The following is a 12,028-nucleotide window of genomic DNA, read 5'->3' as shown; positions in this document are numbered from 1 at the left end:
GACATGCCTCGCTCGCCTACACTGTAGACAAGTGAGGGGTGTCACATAGCTAGTCCTATGACAAGGTTGACTCAAAAGAATAAAAAGTTTGAGTAGATAGACCAGTGTGAGGAGGTTTCCAGAAGCTCAAGGAATGTTTAGTGACAACACTAATTTTAGCTTTACCTTCGGACAATGAAGATTTTATAGTGTATTATGATTTCTCCACTGTGGGTTTGGAGTGTGTTCTCATGCAGAATGGCAAGGTAATAGCTTATGCTTTGAGGCAATTAAAGAAGCATCAAACTGGCTATCCCGCTCATGACCTAAAAATGGCAGCTGTAGTTTTTGCCCTTAAGATGTAGAGATGCATCTTTATGGGTATAAGTGTGAAATCTTCATAGACCACAAGAGTCTCTAGTACATCTTTAATCAAAAGGAGTTGAATCTCAGGCAAAGAAGGTGGGTGGAATGCTTAGTGATTATGATTATACTATCCAGTACCATTGGCATAAGGCAAATGTAGTTGTAGATGCCCTCAGCCAGAAATTATTTGGCAGTTTAGCTCACATATCAGTGGAAAGATGACCCATCTTAAAGGAGCTATGCCAACTGATAGGAGAGGGGTTGTAGTTGGAGTTATCAGCAAAAGGCACCCAGATAGTGTTACACCCTACCCCTCCATAAGGCATAACATGATCCCGTAGTATACCTAATGAATTACCAAATTCGTCTACTGATAAACTATTAAATACACTACAAGAGATTTTAAAACTTTTCTTACTTCTTTTTACAGTGGTGAGCACTTTTGATAGGTGTTAAAGTTTTTTTTGCACTGAAGTGAAACCAAATAACACATTTGAAGTATTAATAATTTCTGTAAAACTTTTTGGCAGAGTGTCATCTGTATTTTGAATAAAACAGTTCTTCAAAAACCTGTAAAAAGCACTTCAATTATTTAATTCCTCAATCCTAAACTTCAATAATTTGTTCAACATAATGAATTTCTCAACATTATCAGCTCAGTTCAACAATCAATTTTCCAGTGTTTCCAAAAGCTGAGATAAGATAAATATACCACAATATTTTTACAAGCCAAAATAATTTATAATTTTAGTTTACAACTGCTCAAGACCAAGTAAGATATATACATACAGTGCACATAGTGAAGGAGCGAAAGCGTGAAAGACACAAGTTTATACCATTGAATTCAAAAATTTTCACCTAGGGTCACATGCATCATGCAAGATTTATTTTTATCTATTTGATTTCAATGATAAACAACATATTAAAACTCTTTTGATATGTTTTTGGATCTTTATTTGCCATTTAAGATTTTAAAATTAATCAGATTAATTTTAGAACCCTAGATTAGATCAAGAACAAATACACTAACCTCTTGATACGCTGCAGTGTATTTGTGCCTTTTGGATACGTCTTCAGGACACCAGATGTTGTCCCTCTAGCTTGTCCACACTAAGTTCACCTATGGCAGCCCTTGAACAGCTTCTAAAGCTTTTTCTATTATTTAGAAAATCAAGTTCTGCCTTTTAAGAGATTAAAGATGTTAACAGGACACTAGAAATGATTTCTAGTATTTTTTATTCAAGAGATTGTTTGCTAATCTCTTGGAATAGATGAAAGAATAAGATGAAGAGAAGGGAGAGCCTCAAGGTGGTGGCACAAATGAGAACAGCAGCTGGTTGTTCTTTTTCCTTTTCATAACAACACTTATATAGCTAGGTCAACACATAAAACCCTTGCCACATGTCACCCTCTGATTCGTTCTAGGTTTAATTAACCTAATCACATTGTGCCAAATGTCAAACCTATATTTAATCTCAAATTTAATCATCTTATATGATTAAAAGACATTTGGCAAGCTTATGTGTAGTGTCATGTGTCACCATCTCATGGTGCCACATGTCACCTTGTGAAATGACCAAAATGCCCCTGTGTCTTAATTTTGAGTTCTAAACCCAAAATAATTATTTCTCTTCTTCTAATCAATTTATATCAAATATAAATCAATTAATTAATCTTTGTTAATTAATTTCTCATTAATTAAATTCATATTTAAATACTTTAAATATAAATTTAACTTATACTATACATCCAATAATCTAGATTTGGTTTCAAGTCATGCTAGAGACTTTACAATCTAATTGCAAACCAAACCTATTTAATTAATCAATTAAACTATTTAATTAATTAATTAAATCATATTTAATTAGGTGATAACTTGTGTATGTGTGTGACTTACTAGGCTCATCACTAATTGGCAATGAGACATGATATCAACTCTTAATATCATCAGAACTCTTTCTTACCATAAATGATTTCTCTAAATCATTTTATGCACCTCATAGACCATGGTTAACACCTAGCATAGCATGCCATGGTAACCCAATTAGTAATAAGGTTTACCTTAAATGAACCTATAATCATATGTTACCATGCACTAGAATCTCTCTGTTATAAAATCCCAACTCAAGCTGGAGTCATGGTTTATGTCAAACTCCATTTGTTATGAATATTATGTTCTCTTTTAATTCCAGTTCTTGATTAAAAGATTTTCTCATCAGAAACTCTTTTCTGATGAAATCTATCTATCCTGGCCAGGAACTTGAAACATCAAGAACAATTAAATGAATATAGGATTTTATCTCTATTTACTTAGAGGAACAGATTCCATCTTGATCAACACCTACCTCCATATATAACTAGTAGGAGCCAACACATGCCCATATACCCATACACAGTACAAGTATAAAAGCAGTATCAAAGTCAAACTACCTATATAGAAGATAACTGTGTTATCTCAGGTCTAAAGATTATATGCACTGATATGATTTATGACAAAACATTGACAAGAGTAGACTCCATGTGCTTGTCATAAGTGTCAATGGTTCGGCCTACTTATCATTTATAAGTGCTTATCATGTTTGTCATATGGCATGAGACTCACCATTCCATCTTATTTATATCTCATATAAATAACTTGGAAACAAAAATGAATACAATCTTTCTGGATAAGTCATGTCCTTATTATGAAGTATTCTTAATTATGAACCTATTTATGATACTTTGTACTAGAAATACTGTCACTCATATTCTTAACAACTTAAGAATAGAATTTCTAACAAAATATCAATGGACCTTTTCTATTACGCATAAATATCTTATGTAAACGAAAAAGTGGAAATGCCTTTTATTAATAAAAACATGTATAAGATACATACTAAATGATATGCTCTAGGGCATACTACTAACAATCTCCCACTAGCACTAGAGCCATTCATTACAATATCTTAGACCCATCTTCTCAAGATGTCAGTCTAGCTGAGTCTATAACATAGGCTTAGTGAATGGATCATCTGGATTTTCAACTAATGCTATTTTCTGCATGGCTACATCGCCTCGTCCAACTATTTCTCTGATAATGTGGTAGCGCCTTTCTATATGTTTGGATTCTGGTGAGACCTTAGTTCCTTAGCCTGTATGACTACTCCATTATTGTCACAGTGTAGTGGAACTACTGACTCAATGGAAGGAACTACTGTAAGTTCTGTCACGAACTTCTTTATCCAAACAGCTTCCTTTACAGCATCTGACGCAGCAATATGCTCAGCCTCGGTAGTGGAATCTATAGTTGTGCTCTGTTTGAAACTCTTCGAACTGACTGCACCTCCATTACAAATGAACACATATCCAGAGGTAGACTTTATATCATCGATATCTGATTGGAAATCAGAATCAGTATAACTATCTAATTGCAAGTCTCCACCTCCATAGATCAAGAATAAATCCTTAGTTCTTCTCAAGTACTTAAGGATATTCTTGATAGTATCGATGTTCCAAACTCGGATTGGATTGATACCGCTAGTCAAACTAACAAAGATATGCGATATCCGCCTAGTACACAACATTGCATACATTAAACTTCCAATAGCCGAAGCATATGGAATCCTAGCCATCTTATCTCTTTCTTCAGGTGTCTTTGGAGACATCTCTTTAGAAAGATGGATACCATGTCTCACTGGTAACAATCCTCTCTTGGAATCAAGCATGTTAAACCTCTTTAACACCTTTTCCAAGTATAGACTTTAGGATAAACCAATTATTTTTTTCGCTCTATCTCTATATATGCGAATCCTAAGAATATTGGTTTCCTCTCCTAAGTCTTTCATGGAGAATGTATTTGACAACCATACCTTTACAGTTGTCAACATACCTGTGTCATTACCCATCAACAGTATGTCATCCACATATAAGACAAGGAAAATGATAGCACTGTCACTAACCTTCTTATATACACATGGTTCATCCTCATTTTTGATAAAACCAAAGGATTTAATGGCTTCATCAAAACGGATGTTCCAACTCCTCGAAGCTTGCTTCAACCCATAAATGGATTGCTTTAGCTTGCATAACTTGGAACCATCTTGGGATTCAAAACCCCTAGGTTGTTCCATAAAAATGTTTTCATCAATGTATCCATTGAAAAAATCTTTTTTGACATCCATCTGCCAAATCTCATAATCATAGTATGCAGCTATTGCTAATAGAATCCTAATTGATTTAAGCATGGCAACAGGCGAGAAAGTCTCCTCATAGTCGATTCCTTGCTTTTGGCAAAACCCTTTCGCTACTAGCCTTGCCTTATAGGTCTCTACCTTTCCATCAGAACCAATTTTCTTCTTGAAAACCCATTTGTTCCCTATAAGTACAATACCTTCAAGTGGGTCAACAAGAACCCAAACTTGATTCTTATACATGGAATCAATTTCAGATTTCATAGCATCAATCCATTTTGAACAGTCTATATCTGATATAGCTTCTTCATAGGTAAGTGGATCATCTCCATGATTTACTTCTTCATGAATAGACAACTCTTGTTCTTCTTCATGAAGGAAACCATATCTCACTGGTGGGTGAGATACCCTGGTTGTTCTACGAGGAACAGCTGTAGATGTTTCATCAACGAGTGTAGGTTGACTAGATGGATCTATATCCATCTGATCTGTTGGTTGGTCCGAATTCTCTAATTCCAACTCTATTTGCCTTCTTTTGCCTCCTTCTTGAACAAACTATTGTTCAAGAAATGTGGCATCTCTACTCACCATAACCTTTTGTGATGTAGGCAAATAAAAATAATATCCAAAACTATCTTTTGGATATCCAACAAATCGACCCTTTTCTGATCTGGTTTCCAATTTATCAGTGTTCAGCTTTTTGATATAAGCTAGACAACTCCAAATCTTAACATGCTTAAGACTTGGTTTTCTTCCATGCCATATCTCATAAGGTGTGGAAGAAACTGATTTTGATGGAATCCTATTCAGAATATACAAAGTTGATTCTAATGCAAATCCCCAAAAGGAGATTGGCATATCTATATAGTTCATCATACTACGTACCATATCCAACAGGGTACGATTTCTTCTTTCAAATATACCATTCAGCTGTGGCTTTCCTGGAGGAGTCAGCTGGGAAACAATGCCATGCTCTCTTAAGTATTCATCAAATTCAGTACTCAAATATTTACCTCCACGATCTTATCAAAGAGCTTTAATACTCTTTCCTATTTGATTTTCTACTTCAGATTTAAATTCTTTGAACTTTTCAAAAGATTCATGTTTGTATTTCATCAAATACAAATACCCAAACCTTGATTTATCATCAGTAAAGGTAATAAAGTAATGAAAACCGCCTCTAGCCATTTCCTTAAATGGACCACATACATCACTATGTATTAGCTCCAAAATATTTTCAGCCCTTAGCCCTTGTCCAACAAAGGGTGATCTAGTCATTTTGCCCTGAAGGCAAGATTCACAAGTTGGAGTAGGCTCAGAGCCAAATGAGGATAGAATCCCCATTTTCTCCAATTTTGCAATCCTATCTTCTACAGCATGACATAACCTTAAGTGCCAAATATGTTTTGAACTTGAGTTGGTTTTCACCATGGCATTGCATTCATTTAGATTGCTATACTCTGGGCAGTTCCCTTTCCAGTGCCCATCTTTCTAGCAGTGGAAACACCTTCCTTTGCTTCCATCAGCTTTAGTCTTCCCTTTCTGTTTAGCTATTTTCTTGGAAGGACCAGGAATCTGAGGTTTTTTTTTTCTTATTGCCCTTCTTCTTGTTGGACTTTCCAACTGAAGAACATGCAATCAAAGCTACCTCTTTTCCTTTATTGCCCGGCATATTCTTTTGGGCAATAACCAGCATGTTGAGTAAACCAGCTAAAGTGCATTCCTATTTAGTCATATGGAAATTTGTCACAAATTCCTAAAAGACTCAGGAAGGGACCGAAGGATCAAATCCGTCTGTAGTTGGAAATCCATGTTGAAGTCAAGATGTTCTAACTGCTCAATCAGCTGAATCATCTTGGGGACATGATCCCCAACATTCTGTCCCTCAGACATCCTCATGCGGAACAGCTGCCTAGATATTTCATACCTAGCATTCCTACTGTTCTCACCATATAACTCTTATAGATGAAGGAGAATCTCACTCGCACTCTGCATGTTCTCATGCTGCTTCTGTAACTCATTACTCATGGAAGCAAGCATGTAACACTTAGCTCTCATATCATGCTCCTTCCACTTTTCCAAAGTTTCATGTTCCTCTTGAGTGGCCTCTGGAGGTAAGGAACCAGGAACATTTGAATCTAGAACATATCCTATATGTTCAAGGTTCAAATTTTTTAGCCAATCAGAAAGATTAGGTCTTATCAACCTATTGCGATCAAGTATGCTTGCAAGGATATTGGATGGTGGTGGTTGTTCTGTGCTCATTATTATCAAAAAATTAACTACAGAAAATAACCAGATTAATTAGTAAATGTATCAAGTAATTAATCAAAATGATTATGGTCTTTTAATCAAATTGGTCCTCCCACTAACTTAGCGAATCCTACACTTCCAAAGAAGAAAACGGAAATCCTAGTTGGATGGATTTCTAGTGGGTGATTGAATTCTTATAATTCTATTGATTATCATCAAGTACATCCATTATTGGAATTACAATAAACTATAAGTGAGCAACTCCTTGCCCATCACATCTCATGTGAGGTACAATCCTTTACCTAGCCCCTAATGCTCAAAATCTCAGGTACATCCATTATTGACTTATCTTGCATTAGTTAAATTGATCCCATTGAGCCAGTAATTATGCAAATAATTTTAATGTCCTCAGATACATCCAATATTGGCCACCAAACCATTTATATATTTACAACATCTCATGCTTAATAATTATTCTTAAGAAAATCTCTTAAGTTAATTACATCTTATGCAACTATTTAAACTTTCTTAAAATAATTGCTCCCAAGGAGAGCCCATGTTATAATTACTTTAATTATAGCATTTCTAACTTAATCATTTGTTTGGAAGATTTTATGGTATCCTAATTATTATTAAGGTCTCACTTTGCACATTATCCATTTAGCATGCATATATCATATAATTGCATACATTCCCATACATCTCATGCATTCATGGATAAGCAGTAAATATGGTATGATCATGGACTTTCTAAAGGGATTCAATTCTGGGCCACCAAGAATTGAATCAGGGCATTCCTATGTGCATTTCATTCATTCATTTTACAAGAGTTGCTGAAGGAGTACATAATCAATACTTGATCTTGAATTCCTCCCATTGGTCCCACCAATGCTCTTGACCTCCTTGAACTTCTTGCAATCCAATATTACATAGTAATCCTTGGCATACCAAGGCGAATTTACAAGAAGCAAATAAATGAAATTACAACCCAAAAATTATTACAACCTTAATAATACATGCCCAAAATAAATTAAAATAAATTAATTAATTTACAATCCCAAAGAAACATAAAAGAAATAAATCCAATCACATTGGTCTTTTATAGTCCATGATCATCCATCATGCATATCACTATTTAACAATTAAATAAAACATACATACTTAAATTAAATTGAATATCTTATATTCAACTTAAAAATCCAGATTTGAATATGATTCAAATAAATTTAAAAATTCATATTTGAATCTCATTCCAATAAATTTAAAAATTCAGATTTGAATCACATTCAAACAACCTTAAAAATTCAGATTTGAATCACATTCAAACAATTTTTAAAAAATCAGATTTGAATTACATTCAAACGATTTTTAAAAATTCAGATCTGAATATTATTCAAACAACTTTAAAAAATCAGATTTAAATATGATTCAAACAACTTTAAAAATTCATATTTGAATCACATTTAAACAATTTTTAAAATTCTGATTTGAATCAAAATTTAATTATGTGATTAAAATTCTAATTAAACAATTTAATTAGACATAGGATGAGCTTTTAGATCATACAACAATTGCAAATTAAAAAGCCAAACCTTTGCACCACCCATGAAGCCAAACCATGCGCACCATTGATGGTGTTCTTCAAGCATGCCGCCACACATCCATTGCAACCAGCAATGGATAAATCATCTCATGTTCAAAACACACAATTAAATCATATCTAATCAATAATCTAAATGGCAAATATAGAGGCTCTGATACCAATTACAGGAGCGAAAGCATGAAAAACACAAGTTTATACTATTGAATTCAAAAATTTTCACCTAGGGTCACGTGCATCATGCAAGATTTATTTTTATCTATTTGATTTCAATGATAAACAACATATTAAAACTCTTTTAATATGCTTTTGGATCTTTATTTGCCATTTAAGATTTTAAAATTAATCAGATTAATTTTAGAACCCTAGATTAGATTAATAATAAATACACTAACCTCTTGACGCGCTGCAGTATATTTGTGCCTTTCGGATACGTCTTCAGGACACCAGATGTTGTCCCTTTAGCTTGTCCACACTAAGTTCACCTATGGCAGCCCTTGAACAGCTTCTAAAGCTTTTTCTATTATTTAGAAAATCAAGTTCTGCCTTTTAAGAGATTAAAAATGTAAACAGGACACTAGAAATAATTTCTAGTATTTTTAATTCAAGAGATTGTTTGCTAATCTCTTAGAATAGATGAGAGAATAAGATGAAGAGAAGGGAGAGCCTCAAGGTGGCAGCACAAATGAGAATAGCAGCTGGTTGTTCTTTTTTCTTTACATAACAACACTTGTATAGCTAGGTCAACACATAATAACCTTGTCACATGTCATCCTCTGATTGGTTCTAGGTTTAATTAACCCAATCATATTGTGCCAAGTGTTAAATCTATATTTAATCTTAATTTTAATCATCTTACATAATTAAATGATATTTGGCAAGCTTATGTGTAGTGCCATGTGTCACCATCTCATGGTGCCACATGTCACCCTGTGAAATGACCAAAATGCCCCTGTGCCTTAATTTTGAGTTCTAAACCCAAAATAATTATTTCTCTTCTTCTAATCAATTTATATCAAATATAAATCAATTAATTAATCTTTATTAATTAATTTCTCATTAATTAAATTCATATTTAAATACTTTAAATATAAATTTAACTTATACTATACATCCAATAACCTAGATTTGGTTTCAAGTCATGCTAGAGACTTTGCAATCTAATTGCAAACCAAACCTATTTAATTAATCGATTAAACTATTTAATTATTTAATTAAATTATATTTAATTAGGTGATAACTTATGTATGTGTGACTTACTAGGCTCATCACTAATTGGCAATGAGACATGATATCAACTCTTAATATCATCAAAACTCTTTCTTACCATAAATGATATCTCTAAATCATTTTATGCACCTCATAGACCATGGTTAACACCTAGCATAGCATGCCATGGTCACCCAATTAGTAATAAGGTTTACCTTAAATGAACCTATAATCATATGTTACCATGCACTAGAATCTCTCTGTTACAAAATCCCAACTCAAGCTGGAGTCATGGTTTATGTCAAACTCCATTTGCTATGAATATTATGTTCTCTTTTAATTCCAGTTCTTGATTAAAAGATTTTCTATTCAGAAACACTTTTCTGATTAAATCTATCTGTCCTGGCCAAGAACTTGAAACATCAAGAATAATTAAATGAAAATAGGATTTTATCTCTATTTACTTAGAGGAACAGATTCCATCTTGATCAACACCTACCTCCATATATAACTAGTAGGAGCCAACACATGCCCATATACCCATACACAGTACAAGTATGAAAGCAGTATCAAACTCAAACTACCTTTATACAAGATAACTATGCTATCTCAGGTCTAAAGATTATATGCACTGATATGATTTATGACAAAACATTGACAAGAGTAAACTCTATGTGCTTGTCATAAGTGTCAATGGTTCGGCTTACTTATCATTTATAAGTGCTTATCATGTTTGTCATATGGCATGAGACTCACCATTCCATCTTATTTATATCCCATATAAATAACTTGGAAACAAACATGAATACAATCTTTCTGGATAAGTCATGTCCTTATTATGAAGTATCCTCGATTGTGAACCTATTTATGATACTTTGTACTAGAAATACTGTCACTCATATTCTTAACAACTTAAGAATAGAATTTCCAACAAAATATCAATGGACCTTTTCTATTGCGCATAAATATCTTATGTAAATGGAAAAGTGGAAATGCCTTTTATTAATAAAAACATGTACAAGATACATACTAAATGATATGCTCTAGGGCATACTACTAACACATACATTACAACAAAAACTACACAATATGGTATACTCGATATACCCAGTGGAATCTAAAAATGTGGTACAAGCAAATGACTCTGCTTTGCTTTGTCATCTGTCTACTGTGATAGCAATGAAAAAGCTATCGCTGAGTAAAATTTACTCAGTGGTGCACAATAACAATTTAAAATGCTGTATATAAAACTTTTATTGACAATTTACAATTCAAACAATTCATAATTTTTCAAAGCTCATATATCACAAATTTGATCAAACAATTGAATAACACAGTGTTGCCAATTAATAACACAACATAGGTCATGACATAAACTTTTCTGAACATGCCGTGTGTACATCACGACAAGGCACACTCACCCCACTAATCAAAATCAATGAGGGAGGAAGCTAGTTAGATAATGAGTACTCATCTACACTCACCTCAGACTGGCAAGTCAAGAGGGAGAAATATAATCATACTCACCCCACAAATGGAGGAGGAACATAGTAACATTGTCATGCCAAGTGTGAATCAAAACAATTTCAAATCACAATATTTCATACAAACCAAAAATTACATTTTATCTCAAAATTTCCATTTGTAAAGTAGGTAACACAATAATTTCCAAATAATATGCCCAAAGCTTAAAAATCAAAAATTATTCATAACTCATTTCTCCAAATAAATTTTCTAGAAAAAGCAGTGAATATAAAAAGTATTGTGCACAGACCTCTGATATATGCCTCTTGGCCCTGACTCAGTGTTCCTTATGCCTTTCAATATCCTTTTCAACTGAAACACACAATTTAAAGTGTTTCAGTACTCAATGAATTCGTTTCTAACAATAAAATCCAATATTTAAATTTTTTTGGTACTATTTCCTTCAATTCATTTCATTAGTCAACCTATAATGTTGACCCTTGATGCACTCTAAGTGAGTCAATTCTAATGTTATCAATATGTCACATTTTATAGCCCTTAAGTGTTGGTATATGTTACCAAGTTTATTTCCAAGTGTATCACATTTTATTGCAATTTATCGAATTTCGATGTACTATTTTGACCTAGCCGGACAACCTAGTTCTCTTGGTTTTCGGGTTTCAGTCCAAACTACAAACTTGTAGGTCTATGTCTTATTGCACGCAGGGCAAAATCTCAGGTCATTCTGAGTTGTATAGACCAAGATATGGTCAATTTACCAATGCTGGACAGAATGCACTAAAATGGTATGCTTAGGTCATTTTTAGGTCACTTTTGGTTCGGCTAGTTTTGGTACCTGAACTTATGCAAGCTATTTGGCTTGGTTCTGGCCATTTCTTGGCTTTGTTGTCTTCATAGGAATTGTAGATCTATGTCTAAGCTATTCATGGTAAAATTTTCAGGTCATTTGGACCTATTTTGAGTAAGT

Source organism: Hevea brasiliensis, chromosome 12 (genome assembly GCF_030052815.1).
Source record: "Hevea brasiliensis isolate MT/VB/25A 57/8 chromosome 12, ASM3005281v1, whole genome shotgun sequence".
Taxonomy (NCBI): Eukaryota; Viridiplantae; Streptophyta; class Magnoliopsida; order Malpighiales; family Euphorbiaceae; genus Hevea; species Hevea brasiliensis.
Note: the sequence above shows the minus strand (reverse complement) of the source record.